Source organism: Dermacentor andersoni, chromosome 6, assembly GCF_023375885.2.
Source record: "Dermacentor andersoni chromosome 6, qqDerAnde1_hic_scaffold, whole genome shotgun sequence".
Lineage (NCBI taxonomy): Eukaryota > Metazoa > Arthropoda > Arachnida > Ixodida > Ixodidae > Dermacentor > Dermacentor andersoni.
Window position 1 is genome coordinate 63,751,339 of NC_092819.1, and position 16,560 is coordinate 63,767,898.

Sequence of the window (16,560 nt, forward strand, 5' to 3'; positions counted from 1 at the left end):
TAGTGCAGCTTCCTCCATTATCCCAAACAAGGCTATCGTGAGTCACCGCCTTGAAGTGGCAGCGAATCCAATAGGTATCTGTTTTAGCTCATGAATGCGTTATAAGCGACATCGACAGCGCCTGCAATAAATAGTAATGCTGTACAGAAAAAAATTAAGGCAGAAACTAACCTTGAGGATCGTCTGTGTCACAAGAAACGTTCCTGAAAGGCATAGACGGCGTTAATGTGTGTAAACTGAGGCTACGACGGTATGGTGACGATGCTCTGACGACGACTATAAATTACGACCGTTGGTTAACGGACAATGGTCTAACGACAACGTGATGCCCATGCTGGAGCGATAGCCGGTGGTATGGCGATGTTGGAGTGATTATAATGGCACGAACACGACGACTGTGTGATGATGACGGCGAGTCGGCGATGGCACGACGACAAAGGGACGACCAAGTTGGAATCACGACGACTCCCTGACGACAAAGGAATGACGACGATGGGTCGACGACAGTGCAATCGTTACGACAAAAGGACGACGACGCAATGACCACAACGGCATGACGGCGGCTGTGTGATGACCACGTGATGTCGAAAATGGCACGAGGACAACTGAATGATGACGACGGTATGCCGACGATGGCCGAAAGAGGGCGTGATGACGTCGATGTGACAACGCAGTGACGGAAACAGAGCAAAAAACGGCGAAAAGATTATGATGACACGACAACAAAACGATGGTCACATTGTCCCGTGAAGCCAATGAAGTGACAATGATGGAATGACGTCAGCGGGACAACGACGACACGTTGGTGTTTGGAGCTCGCATCCGCGCTTCCACGAATCAACTGCCGCCGCGGGCCGCCTTAATTCGCGTTATATCCGGTGCATTGTTTGCACTATGTCCGGTGGCTTTCCGATCTGCAGTATTTCTGCACTGTAAACAGGTTTGACCCTTTTAGGGAGTTTTGGCCTCGTTGCATAACTTCAGCCCTTAAGGGAGGACAATATCCTCCATTCGAACGGAGTTTTTTTTTACACCCTTGTGTTTGGTGGTGTTAAGGGGAATTATGGGAGTTTTTTAATTCTCCTTTGAACACCAACCCCTGAGTGGTTGCAGGAGTCTATATGGAGAATTATGGGAGGTTTTTAATTCTCCTTTGAACACCAACCCCCGAGTGGTTGCAGGAGTCTATATGGGGAACGTTGGGAGTTTTTCATTCCTCTTTTGAACACCAGAACTATGGAAGTTCTTATGAGGAGCTTTGGGAGCTTTTACAAGTTGACATGGGTATTTCATTTTGCTTCTTATGGGAATTTATAGGAGAAGCGATGGGAGTTCTTACGTACATATTTTCGGAAACGTTTGGCTTCTTAAGGGCGTTTTGAAGGATACCTTTGGGAAATTATTTTACCTCCTTGTAGGAGTGCTTAGGTGTAAACCTGGGAGCAACCGTTCCCATATTTTGGGAGCTCTGCTTAAGGGAGCACTTATGGATAGTTTTGAGAGTTCGATTTTTGCTTTTTATGGGAACATATACGAGAATGCTTGGGAGTGAATTTTTACAGCTTTAGGGAGCTGTTTTACTAAGGGAGTTTTAAACAGATGTTTTGGGAGTGCATTTTAGCTCCTTATTAGGGCTTTTACAGGTAGGTCTGGGAGTTTATTATGCACTTTTTGGGAATTTTACGAGGTTGAAGGGAGTTCTTTTTGTGTGTGTGTTTAGTAGATTGTGTCTGACGAGTGCAAAAACCATGACAAAGCAATAAAATGTCTGGAAATTTATTGCAGTTCCAGAATCAAATGTGCCAGCATGACAGTACAATCAATGACTATTAGCATAATGAAAGTGAAATAATTCAATAAATTGGATACAAACAAGCAAACCAGTTTGACAGGAAATTCAAGCATATTGCAAGCTTCAGTACAGTTGAAAATCCACAAGTGCAGCCAAGACTGAAATTCAACGGCTCAAAACACCATGAGCTATTGGGCAGTCCTTGCATGCATTAGAACAGGCCACATTTGTTTTTGCATGTAAAAAGCATGCTACAAAAAATGATGCAAAGGAGGCCAGACAGCACAAATGACCTAGAACATAATGAAAGTACCTTTGAATACCTATGCTATTTCTAATAGACATCTACGTACAACTTATTCTCTCATGTAACACACAGCTGCAAAGAAAAAGGAGTGGTACCACCCACTCTGAATCAATTTCCTTAGCGTGCAGCACCTGAAATTCAAGCTTGCCAGCTAGAGAACATGACAAGTTCACAGCAAAATGGGCATAATGTGATAACAGTAGACAAACAGGTGATATCTCAGGCTGAAGTTAATTCAACAAGGGGACTAGTCGTCATCAGGGAAAGAAAATCCAAGCAGACAATTCCAGCTCACACTTACTTGCATACACAGATGTCGCTACATAGGTTTGTGTTGTGATGCCCCATGACCTAAGTCAGCATCAAAGAGGTTCATTAAAGAGTGGCACATATGCAGTGGCACACACCCAGCGTACATACACAAGTTTGTGTCAAAAAAGTTCATTGGAGAGCTGCATCTACCCAGTGGCCCCAAGTGCTCGTAGTAGCCCCAGGGGCACATACTGAATTTCCACAAATATAAGGAGTTTTTTTTTTCAAAATTTCTGGCGTCAGAAGACGCCTCGCATTATATAACTGACATAGACACAAACAACAAGATCACTCATAGAAATTGGTGCCAGCAACCTGCCAAACTCCCATACTTCTACACACCTTGCTACCCCAACTAAACCCCCATGGTGAGCATTTAAACTTACCTCACCTTCTCTATGCACTCACTCATTTTGCTGGATATCCATGGAGTGGAGAAAAGTGAACTATATAAATACTGCCAAGGAAAACGGTTGTTACCCTAACGAAGAAGTCCACTTCTCAAAAAAATTTCTCCACCTGACATAACACTTGTTCGACCTCTGCTGATCACCTTCAGCTGAATATTGCATATCACACAAAGCAGCAATTCAACTATAATTTTTAGTTTTATAATGAAACAAAAATTTCTTAGGATGTGAAAGAAAATATGATACAGGAACCTTTAACAGTATCCATAAGTGTGAAATTTTTACACAGGCAAAGAGGCAAACACTTTGCCACCAGGGCACACATAAGGCGTCATTACATTTTCTCTGCAAAAAGCCTTAACACCCCGACGACAGGTGGTGTTGCATGAAGCCATGCATGCATTTCAAAAAATAGGCATTTTGTATTTTCTTCTTCCGCAAGATCAAGGCAGGCAGGCTGTGATGCTGTGCAAACAGTGGTGGCCTTCAAAAGGGAAGGAATCCACACAAAAAGCCATGGTACTGTTGAGATGGCAGTGCATGATAGGGAGCATTCTGGAAAACCAAACAAAATAGATTATGTACTATTGTATTGCAAACAGACACCGCATGAATATTTAAACATAGCATCACCAATTATTCAACAGTGCTGGGCCATTCAATGCTACCAAGTGCATCTTGGCCACCTCAGATTTTAGGAAAAATTACAGCCCATTGTACAGTTGCAGGCTGGATGAAGTGGAGAGTATGACGAAAGCCCGTCTGGTCGGGATGATGCATACTAAAAGGAAGAGGTCCAGACACCGACCAAAATGTTTAAAATAGTTTTTTACATTTTCAAATCCAAATAAATTCAAATAACTTCAAAAATTCAAATAAGTACTTTAAACCATTTTGGTCAGTGTCCAGACCTCTTCCTTTTAAGTCGCAGAATGCACAAACAGACTACTTCGCGAAAATTTCACATGGTGTGAGTATAGTTATCTTGTAGGCTAAGGTTGAAACATCACGGCACTGACAAAGCTACAAACAAGTGTTTCTACGAATGACCACAAGGCCTTCCAGAATGTTTCATTATGTGAGATAGACCATTAATGTTTTTTATCTGCAAAGAGTATCTTCTTATTCTGACTTAAGTATAATAGACCTTCGAGCAATTTCTGAAAAGTATTTTCATCCAGCTCGGGTGGTTTATAGGCGCAAATAACCAATTTAGGAACCCCCATTTTGTAGTGAAGAAAGCTTATATTAAAAAAACCTATAGCTGCAGTGATTAAAAGCTTCTGAAATTTTGAATCAACTCTTTATGTCTGCAGAAGCTCTTTAATTAGGTATTAGGACGCCTTGCAGCACTGACAATGAAAGGAAATCATGACAACATATTACAAAAACTAATAAAATGAATGTGTTCTTGATAATATATGTTGTTGTATTATACACAGATTATACAAAACACCAGCAGTAATGTGCATATCTTCAGACTGCACACACAGTTCACCAACGTAATAATAAATACAGGTCAACATCATAAAGCAACACATAGGTACTGGCGTTTTTCTTTCACATTGGCCTAAAAACCAATCACATGAGCATTCAGCCATCATATAAGCAGCACCTGCTTGCATGAATTCAAGGAACTTTCAGATGTGCAAAATCGTTTAGGAGCTTTTAAGCAATAGGCATGACACTACTATTATGATTAATTTGTTGCCTGTAAGTGGTAAATCAAGTGAACTGCTAGTTGTCCTTCCGGTGAAGGATATTACAGAAAATGTGAGGACAAAAAGATTATAGTAGCTATTTGGAACTCATGAATGTTAAGAAGATAATATGCAATGTTACCATGCTGACAGACAGTCTTCAGAAAGTGCTTCATCCCCTGAAAAATATTTTTAGCAATACATTCACTATGGAGTTCTATTGAGGATGCATCAGATTTGCATGCTACAAGTGGTTTGAGCTGTTCACAGACAGACATCTGGCATGTAAACGCAAGAGCATGACGAAATACTGCAAGTGCTCCAGAAAAATGCTTGCATGGTAAGGGAAATGACAAAAACAAGAATGTGGATGAAAAGACCAAACTGCCCCAAAGTCTAATTTTAGCAATGTAAGGTTTTATGAAACATAATTACAGTTCTAAGACAAAACAAAATACCAACATGATATGCAGAGAATGGGTGCTGGACATCAAGCAACCTCACTAAACAATGATTACATACATAAAAACGACACATTCGCAGGAAATTTCACAATACACGACATATAAACTATGTGATTCATGATGCACCCATGTCATACATCATATTGTTCAAGTAACCAACTTCTTTATTCAAGACCCCTGTAGAAGGTTTGTTAATGCAGTTATTGGTTTCTTGGATGGAAAAGACCTAGTATACAAATCTGCACTTCCCTGCCTTATATTTGCAAACTGCATGTGTACAGTCACAGTTTGGCATGTTTTGCAATGTTTTGTGAGATATCCAGATGCTGTTACCACCTACATCTGTGCACAATGCTCCTGCAGCCTGCCATTACCACAAATCCTGGTCTATCCTACATAATACCCCAGTCACACGGGCACTTTCAAAGTCCTTTGAACCAAAGATTCTTTACTTCAAGGGAGAATGTGCACTGTCACACAGGCACAGCAAAGGAGCCCTACTGGAAGGTGGCTTTGAGTCAAAGGAGTGCGCGTTCGTCCTTTGAAACCTCAAGGGAATACTCCCAAGCCTAGAGGGCGTCTGACAGTAGAAAAAATAATCTAAAGATATGGAAGTTCAATTTTTACTTCTTCAGAACAAGCTTATAAGTACTGAATACTGTTACTAAAGTACTAAACACTTTCGGGACACCCGCAATCTCCATCATGAAAGCGCCGGTACAGCAACACCGGTACGGCCTGTCGTCAGCAGCAACCTCGACACAACACGGTTGCCATGTGCGATTTGGTTCTTTGGTTAGTGGCTGCTAGGCATCCCAGTCTCCTTGGCTTTTTTCTGCACATCTTTCCTTGTCACTTTTGTTTTTTAGTTTTTACAGCGTTTACGTGTACCTACCGCTACCTAGCCACAACGAACGAAACAAAGCAGCTGAAGCAAAGGCAACAATGAATAATCGACGCCAATGTGCGGTGTACGAAGCGGTACTCATGGTGGCCATCATTACAATAAATACACCTGTTTGTGATAAAGTAATGCCTTTACTACGTGTGCATTTTGTTTTGATGTTTCTATGTATTAGGAAAAATAAATGTTGCTGAAAAAAATGTGACAAATTTATTATAAGACGCATTGGGCTATATTTTTTTATTACTTTCAAGGTGATGGTAGCGCTAAGGATACATTGCGGTCTCTGTTAAAAGCTTCAACGGAGACTACCTGGAGACCATGTAGCACCGACATATATCCGTTGAACTAATGTCTTTGAAAGCTCAATGCTCCTTAACTTCAAAGGACCTTTGGCATGCTCGTGTGACGGGTATAACACTTGCTGCTGAAGGCATTAAAGGCACTCAAAGGTGCCTCAAAGACAGGCTGAGCATTCTGCGCAGGTTAGCGTGTCAGCAAGGCCTGAAACACTTGCAGGACATTGTAAAAGATGTCAATACATGGCAAAATACAACAGCACAACATACTCAGAAAAAATGTAAAGGTAAAATTCCACACTGATATATAAGGGCCTTCCCAGACAAACCGATAAATGCAATAGCACACCTTCTATTGAAATCTCGAATATAAAAATTGATTACTTGAAAAAGATGTACGGTACATGCAAAATAAAATGAGTGATGTATGTTATATGTCACGTGTAGTCAAATTTTGCTGCAAATTTGAGCATTTCATGCATGCATATAATCGCACTCATGTACTAAAACAAGTTCATGTGTAGTGCTCATCCTGTGCATTTCATGTGTTTCATCTTATAGTGTAGTAACTATGTTTCCTAATGCCAGTAACCAACTCTCCCAGCTTTCAGCAATAGTATGCAAGATTATTTATTCTTAGAAGTATGATAGCAGGAAGAAACAAGGATAAAGACCTGTCAACAGGACTAGCATCAACTACAAGCTGATTTGGCTCCTGGATGGAAACGAGTATTAGTAATCGTAATCATTATCAATGTTTCAATGAGGGAGTGGGTGAACCCAGAACTTGCACAAATAACTACAGTAGCCACATGGCTGAACATATGAGCCGTGGGTGTTTCCCTATCTTCCAGCACATGAGGTTAGTTGCAGAGCCCCGAGAGAGCTGAGAGGGAAGTGATTGTGGTTTTCCACATTAGCAAATAAAGATCGACATGTGTCGGAAAATAATCACCATCTCTCATCGAAAACATGTAATTGTTTATAGAGCACTTATCCTCAATTCATTACACAGATTGCGTTAGGTGACTAATTTGTTTTACTACTGTTCTTAGTGCCCCATACAAGATTAACCTTTTCCATGCCAATTTTATTTTCAGAAAACCACTGAAATTTCTAAAATATTTTTATTAGCTATTCTTTGTGAAGAGTTTTTATTACTGCAATATCAGCAGTTCGTTTAAAATTTTCTGCTGCCTTTTACTAGCTGTTTTTCATGTTTTTAGGTTGCAAACAGACAAGGACGCAGAAACTGTCTACATGAAGCATATTTTTTTAAAAAAAGTCAAGCGTGCTTTTGTTATCCTCCATGAAAAATGTTATTGCAGGAAGAAAGGTGGTTAACCGAGGGCCCCTATTTTTATTATTCATATCATAAGAAGCCAACAAACACTGACACCAAGGACAACATAGGGGAAATTACTTGAGCTTAATAAATGAAATAATGAAACGATAAATTAATGGAAATGAAAGTGGATGAAAAAACAACCTGCCACAGGTGGGGAACAATCCCACAACCTTCGCATTTCGCATGCAATGCTCTACCAATTGAGCACCGCGGCGCCGTTTACCGATCCACTTTCTTGGGTATTTATGTTTCCTTGTAGAACCCTGGGAGTGTTAGCCAGCGTTACCACTCACAGACCTTGGCGGCGGACATGGAACATTCTTTCTGCCGCAGGCGTCACGAGAACGTGATCTTTTTTTAGTGAAGGCAACCGGTCAATAAACCCACACATGCTACCTGAAGGCATCAATGTTGCCTGATTCGAGACACTCGTTATGTAATAAATGAGAAGAAAGAGGGTTAACCGAGGGCCCAATTTTTACTAGTAATATCATAAGAAGCCAACAAACACCAAGGGCAACATAGGGGAAATTACTTGAGCTTAATAAATGAAATAACGAAATGATAAATTAATCGAAATGAAAGTGGATCAAAAAACAACTTGCCACAGGTGGAGAACGATCCCACAAGTTCACTTTCTTTGTTTTGGGGTGGGGGCAAAAACTGAACACATAACTAATCACTGATCTATCATGCAAGTGGTGTTTGCCTATCTCAATAGTCTATATAAAGACAGAAAACTAGGCTCAGGTGTTTTTATCTCTAAAAGAAAAGACAAGCTTTTATACGGCAACCTATCAACTTGAAGCCCACGGTAGTAGTTCTCTTCTATGGCATCTAGCTGTTGAGCACGAGTCAAATAAAAATTAATGCAAATGTATTAGTGTTCCATGCTTTTAATGCATGGAAAAGGGACACTAAAGGAAATTAATGAGTTAAGTTAGATTAGAGGTTAGCCTTTTGTAATAACAAATTCATCATTTATACCAAGAACAGAGCTTTTATAAGCAAGAAAATTAGAGAACTGGAACATCAAAGGGCACCAACTAATATATTGAACCAAATTCTGTAGTTTTATTTGCCAAAACCACAATATGATTATGAGGCATGAAGTACGAGGGATTCTGGAATAATTTTGACCCCCTTGGTTACTCTACTGTGCATACAGTGCAAAACACACATGCATTTTTGCATTTCACACCTATCAAAATGCAGCTGCCACAGCTACAATTTGATTATCCACCATCAGGCTTGGCAGCGCAACACCAAACAGCCCAACTCAGAGCCCATGCTTGTCAGCAACCTTCTGCAGTGAGTGCATCACTTGGTGCTCATGAGGCAGTACTTCCAGCTGCTTCAGCTGCTTTAAAGTGTGCGCACTGCTGGCTTTTGCTGTTTTACAGCCCTTAAAGCCCAAGCACAACAAAAGTTAGGGCTGCATAAAAAAATGATTCAAACAGTGTAAATACAAAACAGCATTCTAGCAATCTTGATACCGAGACTGAAATGAATGCCACAATTACCAGTAACTGGCAGTGAGGCATGACTCAGATTGCAGGGCACCTTAGTGTGGCCTACGAGATAAGGGACCACCTGCAGCTGCCTGCAGTGATAAAAACCTGAAGGCGATGTGGACTCTCGTCATAGCCACTAACCACCAGGTTCATGTGTCGTCTGCTAATACAGTATTAAAAGAATATCAAAAAGAAAATTAGATACCAGCCCCGCAGCTTTGCCAAGATGACTACAGTAGTATTTACTACTAATTTATTACCAATATAGCCAAAGTGAAATTTCATTGCATTTGGAATTTAAGCTTTTGCAGTAGGGGTTTTGAGATGTGATAATCGCAATGCTCCTGTGCTTTGTGACATTACATCACTAGATATTTGACAACGCCGTGGTTCTAAGTGTTTTTACATACATCGATATCTTGATTCTTTTACAACCTAACTCTAATATGACACATGAGAATACGGTAGATAACATTTGAAATGTCTTTAATGGGCACGGAAAAGGACTAACCTTTACACATGAGACACGCATGGTGAAAGCATTGTAAGCAAGGCTCCCACGTGTCTTTAAATAATTTTTCACTTTGGTCGGTGTCAGTTCTGTTTTTTCCCTTGACTCTTCCTAACCGGACAAGACTTCGTCAGACTCAACTTCATTAACCCATTGACAATATGCTGCATATCTTAGGTAAACATTTGATGCTCACCCTAACGCATGTTTCCTGAAGTTACCAACTAAGAGCAAAGAAAGGTTAGCTACTGTATGAACCAGCCTAAATCCATGTTAAGCCCACAATTGCCCAATGTGCCTTGAATAGGCTCTAAAAATGTGTATTAACACAAGGCGCAATAGATTTTGTGCTCACGTTGGCATGTTCATAACAGCTGGCCTCCCTCACTCTCATCATCGGAATCTCAGAATCCCTACTGCGAAAACTTCAGGAGTGGAAAGCAGCAAAGGTAACAGTGCGCAGTTTGAAGCAGCCAGAGGCACTGCCTCATGAGCACAGCAGTTGCACTCACTGAAGAAGGTTAATGACAAATATGGGGCCCCATTCGTGCTGCTGGTTCCGAAGAAGCCATCTAAGCTTTTTTCCCACGCTTGAGTGTAAAAATACAGCTGCTTTTAACAAAAGGCATGCAACACCGTTCATGAATTGTGCCATTGGAATGGTTTACCAAATAACCTCTTACTTCTGGTAAGCTCTACACAAGCCAAATTGGACGCTGCACTGATGAAAGGGCAAGAGAACATTTGCAGAATATAAAAACAAAGTAAGACCAATGTAGGTGAGCATTGTAACACATGCACTTGTCATCCACAACTTGAAATATATTCTTGGCAGAAGTAGAAACATGAATTCACAACTGATATCAGAAGCTCTTTTAATATCAAAGAATGACTGTAATTATTCTTTTTTTTTTTATTTCTCACAAGTATGTGTATGAATGTTTTTTGCTTTCGGTTTACACAGGTTGCTACACCTCCATTTGTTTGACCCTGTTCCCTTCTTTGCAATCTTTCCTCCCTCCCCCTCTTTTATGAACTTCCAGAGAGATTATATGAATAGTTCCTGCTTTCTTAGAAAACATGGCACACACGCGGTGGATGTGGAACATCCTTTCTGCTGCAGGCATCACAAGTACGTGATCTTTTTGGGTGAAGGCAACTGGTCAATAAAGCCCCACATGCCAACTGAAGGCATCAATGTTGCCGGAATCGAGACCCTTGTTATGTAATGAACGAGAAGAAAGCAGGTTAACCGAGGGGCCCGATTTTTATTAATCATAAGACGCCAACAAACAAAGGCACCAAGGACAACACAGGGAAAATTAACGGAACTGAAAGTGGATGAAGAAACAACTTCCCGCAGGTGGGGAACGATTCCACATCTACGCATTACGTGTGTGATGCTCTACCGATCGAGCTAACACAGCACCGTCTTCCCATCTATTTTCTGGGGTATTTATGTTACTACTAGAACTAACCCTGGGATTGTTAGCCAGTGCCACCACTCACAAACCTTGGCGATATGTAGAGCATCCTTTCTGTCGCAGGCATCACGAGTATGTGATCTTTTTGGGTGAAGGCAACTGGTCAATAAACCCACACGTAGTACCTGAAGGCACCAATGTTGCCAGATTCGAGACCCTCGTTATGTAATGAACGAGAAGGGGGTTAACCAAGGGGCCCGATTTTTTACTGCTGGTGTAGTACACACTTTCCTGCGTTTAGGGTGATGCCAGCTTCTTGCAGGTGCTGAAGTACTTTGTGCAGTCGTGCATCATGTTCTGTCTTCGTGCGGCCAAACACTATTATGTCATCTTGCAGACATGCTTGGCCGTCCAGGCCTTCTAGCAGTCTTAGCATTTCCCAGTGGAAAAATTCAGTTGCTGTGGAAATTCTGAAGGACAATCAGAGGAACTTAAAATGGCCAAGTGGCGTCAGGAAAGTGTTGTACCTCTGGGACTCGGGTAACCAGTAACCAATATCCGGCTATAGCATCAAGTTTGCTAAACCAGGCAGCTCCGGTGAGTTTGGCCAGGCAATCATTGATGGTGGGCACTAAGACTCATTCTCACAGAATGTTCTATTTTAACCCTCCAAAGTCACTGCAGATTTGAAGCTCGCCTCCTTTATTTTTAGCCACTACCATAGGTGCATGCCACTCTGTGGTTTCTTCGACCTTTATGATGACACCCAGGCTCTCCGTTCTCTCCAACTCACATTTGGACACTTGGCAACATGGGCAGAGGTACTCGCCCCGAGTACATAATAGCACACCGCTTGGCATCAGGGAGTAGCGATATATTGTAATCAGTCCTGAGAAGGTAGGCCTAGGTCTGTAGCCAGGTAGAGGTAGTGGCATAAAATGTTGGCTGGGTCGCTGACCTTGCCTTTTGACTCCGCTACTTCTAGGAGACTTGGTTGGACATTGAAGGATTTGATTGCGGGGGGAGGTCAAAAAGTGCGTCATGCAGCTTGTCTATTACATAAATTTGTTCTTGACACAACCAGCCATTTCAGCACACGGTAGCAGTCTAACCGTTGCTTTTTTTGGTCCTGCCGGGTCCGAGCAGCTGTTCTTTTGCTTGCTTCAGGTTTCCCGTGACTTGTTCGTCGTAGAGGCTTGTTGGCATGGCAGTCACATCTGCACCAGTGTCTACCTTGAAGCCATTGACCATCACATTGATTTTTCATGGCCCAGGATCCTGTTGGTCAGTTAATTGTCCAAGTAAACCTCTTCCAAAACAGCTTGGTATGTGCATTTTGTTCTGCTTTTTGGAAGCGGAAAAGCATATGGCAGCTGTGTTCCTTTTTACTGTTTTGCCATTCGCCGTGCACATAGTGTGTGATGGTGAACCATAGGTGTCTTGTTGAGCCATACCACTTGCATGTCAGCGCAGTTTGGTCACGCTGGATTTTACGAGAATTATTTTACTTTCCTTTGCTCTTCGAGAAGCTGTGCATGGTGTCTACAGCTTCAAGTGATTGTAGCTGTGGCCGTAGGTCCTTTTGCTGCTGTTTGATTGTTGCCGCCATGTTGCGAGCAGCGTTGACAGCGGCTTCCAGAGTAAGCTCAGCATTAAGTTGCAGCTTCTCACTTACCTACGTGTCTGTGGGACCGACCACGAGTCTATCACAGATCAGTTCCTCTTTCAGGGCACTGTACTCAGAGGCTTCAGCGAGCCTGAAGAGTTCGGTGATGAACATATCGGCTGTCTCATGCACGTCTTGCTTCTGGCTGTTGAACTTTGCACACTCGTATATCATGTTCATCCGTGTCAGGAAATTTTTTATGAACAGTTGCATTACTGTGTTGAAGTCGAGTTTCTCAGCATCACAGAGCCTGAGCAAGGCTAGGACGTCTTTGGATTCAAGACCCATGGCATAAATGAGTGTGTTCACCTGCGTCTCGTCGTCGTCTTTGGTCTGGAGATAGCTCTATAGCCCTCCCTTCTCGTGAGCCACCGTTTCTACTCCTCGGGCTGCCGAAAATCAAGTTTTTCCGGCAGTTTGACGACGAACGAGTTTAGTGGAGCTGCGTGCTGGGCTGTGGACACTGTAGGTGAAGCCATGGGTAGCAAAGTTTCGTATTCACCGCAGTGCGCTGTGATGTAGACTTCTACTTGCGTGGTGCATTTCTCACAGCGTTGTCGAGTATCCCACCGTTGCCTCCATGTCATGGTCGGGTGACGAGCATACGTGATTGACAAAACGTAAGTGTTAACTGGAACTGTTTACTAGGTTGTGTATGCAAAACAAGCACGGCTACATGCCGGCTCGGCTTACACGGTCTGGTCCGCTCTCCCAGAGGCGTTGTTCCGCATCTTACATGACCGTGTACACAGCGCCATCTCGTTGCGGTAGCTCGCATGACACGGTGCACCAGTGTAACTCAATGGACAGCAACTTCAAAAAAAGTATATTTCGGAAGGCTGCCCAAGTTTAAACAACTCTCAGTTAACGTTAAGGCGATTTGCCCTCTTATTAACATGCACATTTACGCCACTAGACCATAACCTCATTGCTACATTATAGCACAGTTTTGGTTCGAATTAAAACACTGATATAACACAGCGGAAAAGTTACGAATAAGTGCCATAAATACAAAGAATATTAGAAGGGCATACACTATCATTCTTGCTAACTGCTCATTTGTTGAAATTATGGCAGTCTTCTGAATTATAATTTTTAAACGTGCTGCCCATTGAGTTATGATAATGCATTGCGGTGAAATTTGATAGATGGCCGCAGAGCCAATTCAACATTTCAGTTTCAACCACAGCTAGTTACCCCTATGCTTTTCTTGGCTTCATTGCCTGCTGGCTTTATATGGTCGTGATTTTTAAAAAATGAAGTCCGTTTTCCTTCTCATTCATTCATGCGAGGGTTTGAAACCTCACAGCTTTGATGCCTTTAGGTAGCATGCATGGGTTTATTAGCCACATGCCTGCTCTCTTCAGTTCAGGTGTTACGCGACACCATCGTGCAAAAAAAGATGTTCCACATCTGCCCACCATGGCTCTAAATGGCGCTGGCTAACACTCCCAGGGCATAAATACCATAAATACCCAAGTTAGCACAATTGGTAGTGCATCGCGTGTGTACTGCAAAGGTTGTGGGTTCAGTCACCACCACAGACAAGGTCCTTTCGTCTGCTTTCATTACTTTCTTTCAATATTTTCTACATTTCAATTTCAACCACAGCTAATTACACCAACGCTTTTCTTGGCTTAATTGCCTGCGACCTTTATATAATCAGCAAAAATAAGGTTACAAGAAAATTAAAATAAATAAGTGGAGGACAGGGTCATCGGTGTTCAAAGAAGCACCTTCCTTTTTGTATCGTTAACCAACATGTGCGCCCAATAGGTAACTCCTCTACCTGCACATCGAATGACAATGCAAGAGATGCAGCTGGAACCCACAGTCAAATATATGTACAGCATACCAATGCATCTCTCCTCCGAAGGTAGTGAAGAGCACAGGTGCCTGTAGAGTTGCGTGCCACGGTTCCTCTTGCCAACCCATGGAAAGGAGCATAAGTGATGCTGTAGAGCTTGCTCCTTCAAGCAGTGTTCAGGTATCCATTCATAATCCTGCATGTAGTGTCCAATGTATTGTAGATATCAAGACAGCTTCAGTCCTGCAGCAAATAAAGTGATCAGTTCTAACCAAAATGTTGAGATGTAGACACTTTGGCAGGCGGATGTTAAATGTTGAAGTTTCTGGGATGCCAGTGATAATTTCATTAAACATTATATGGGCCACTCATACAGGGATGGAAGCAGTCAAAGAAGTTTTGGAGCAGCTCTGGGAGGTGGCAAATTTGACACACTGGAGCATGAATTGCCCGTTTTCGAGCAGTAAATACATATTTACATGAGTAGCTTGGTAGAGGTCAATGAGTGAAATACAGGTATATGAAGAAAAGGTGTTCCTTATTTTACTTTACAGAGCACTATTTGATTATGGCAGATCAGTTCTGTGGAAGCCTGCAAGGCAAGTAAAATTCATGACAGGAAAAATTTTCACCCACCCTACTTTAGCATGAAGCTACGAAGGAGACCTGTACAGGTTTCTCGGAAACCACCATTAAATTAAATACTGGATATGACAACTAACTGTGGCCAAGAAAAAAATTAATGAGTGCTTTCCGTGAACATCACCCACTCTATGTTGATAGGTTTATGTTTGTGCTACTCAAGTTTTTTTTTCCATTGTGAACAAGCAATTAATATGTACTTGTAATGAATGTTTATTTCCTTACTTATCGAATATGGTGCCAATGCAAAGGTTGTGGAATACGCCGAGAAATGACCGATAACAGCGTTACAACGACCTAGTTCATGTGTGGTCTTTTTTTTTTCCGACAAAAAAAAAAACAAACAAACAAGCAAATTTTTCTTTAGAAATTCACGTGACAATGCGCTCCGCAACAGTAATATAAGTGGTCTCAGACAGAAACAGTGTCATCAGTGCACTGCATATATTATGAATGTGCAAACCTGGGGCACAGTCTTGTAAAGGTTCGCAAAGCGAACTGTTACCAAGATCGCGCTACTTCGCATTTGGTAGGGACTGTACTTGCCCGCCAAAAACTGCTGACATGTCGAGAAAAAACTGCAGCTGCTCTTTCCCAGTGCCCCTATTTGACAAAGTTTTTGTAAAGATTGATGCAATAGTGCGCAGAAGCATTGTCATGGTAAGGACAGTTTATTTTCACCTTTTATTTATTTCACGGGCTTTCATTCTCGTGCCTTCACAAATCCTAGGCTGTCTTAAATGCTGTTACCGGCCATTTGTAACCATCATACAAAGCTTTTCACTGACATCTCATCGATTAGGTAAATCAAGACACTCATCAGATACAGTGAACACCATTCGAGTAGCGCACTCTGGTAATTTTTCATTCTTGGCAACCTGCAGTTGAGATAGCAGAATATTGCAGAATAAATGTGAAGTGACGTAGTGGTCATTGCATATTTGCGAGTATTTTATATCTGTTTTGACACACTGGTTGGAAAAAAGACATGAACGGGCATGTTAATTGCACTTGAGCTATGGTATACAAGTTTCCCTTGTTGTGCAAGGGCGTCTACATTAGACAGACGGGAAGGGGTATCAATGATTCATAATAAGGTTAGTTACAGCGCAACCTAAGACAAGGACAACAGAAGGTACAAAATGACGACACGGCGCTGTTTTGTACCTTCTGTTGTCCTTGTCTTAGGTTGCGCTGTAACAAACCTTAGTATGAATCCCAACCAACTGGCCCAACTTGCCGTTCTGATGCAGTATCAACGATTGCTTGGGCGAGCATAGTTACAACCTTCATAAAAGTTAACGAAGTAGGCCCCTTGCGATGCATTGCAAGACTTGTGGATGCAAACTAGTTTTCTTAAAGAATGTGTCATCATAGGATGCAGTAACATTCAACTGATGCGCGAGATTACTGATCAGGCTAATGCCATTGCCAAATACGTTAGGGTGTGCGTGAGTACA

At 41.9% G+C, this 16,560-nt stretch overlaps 2 long non-coding RNA genes across 7 annotated transcripts in view; both read right to left on the reverse strand.

The window, feature by feature from the left end:
* Positions 1–16,560, reverse strand: part of LOC126522746 (uncharacterized) — a 785,183-nt gene that overhangs the window by 484,775 nt on the left and 283,848 nt on the right. The gene's annotated exons all lie outside the window — the stretch shown is intronic.
* LOC129382498 (uncharacterized) lies at positions 1,761–15,134 on the reverse strand. Its single transcript, XR_008610589.2, has 2 exons — positions 14,507–15,134; positions 1,761–3,376 (listed from the first exon to the last, which is right to left on the reverse strand). It is a non-coding gene; the product is annotated as an uncharacterized lncRNA (long non-coding RNA).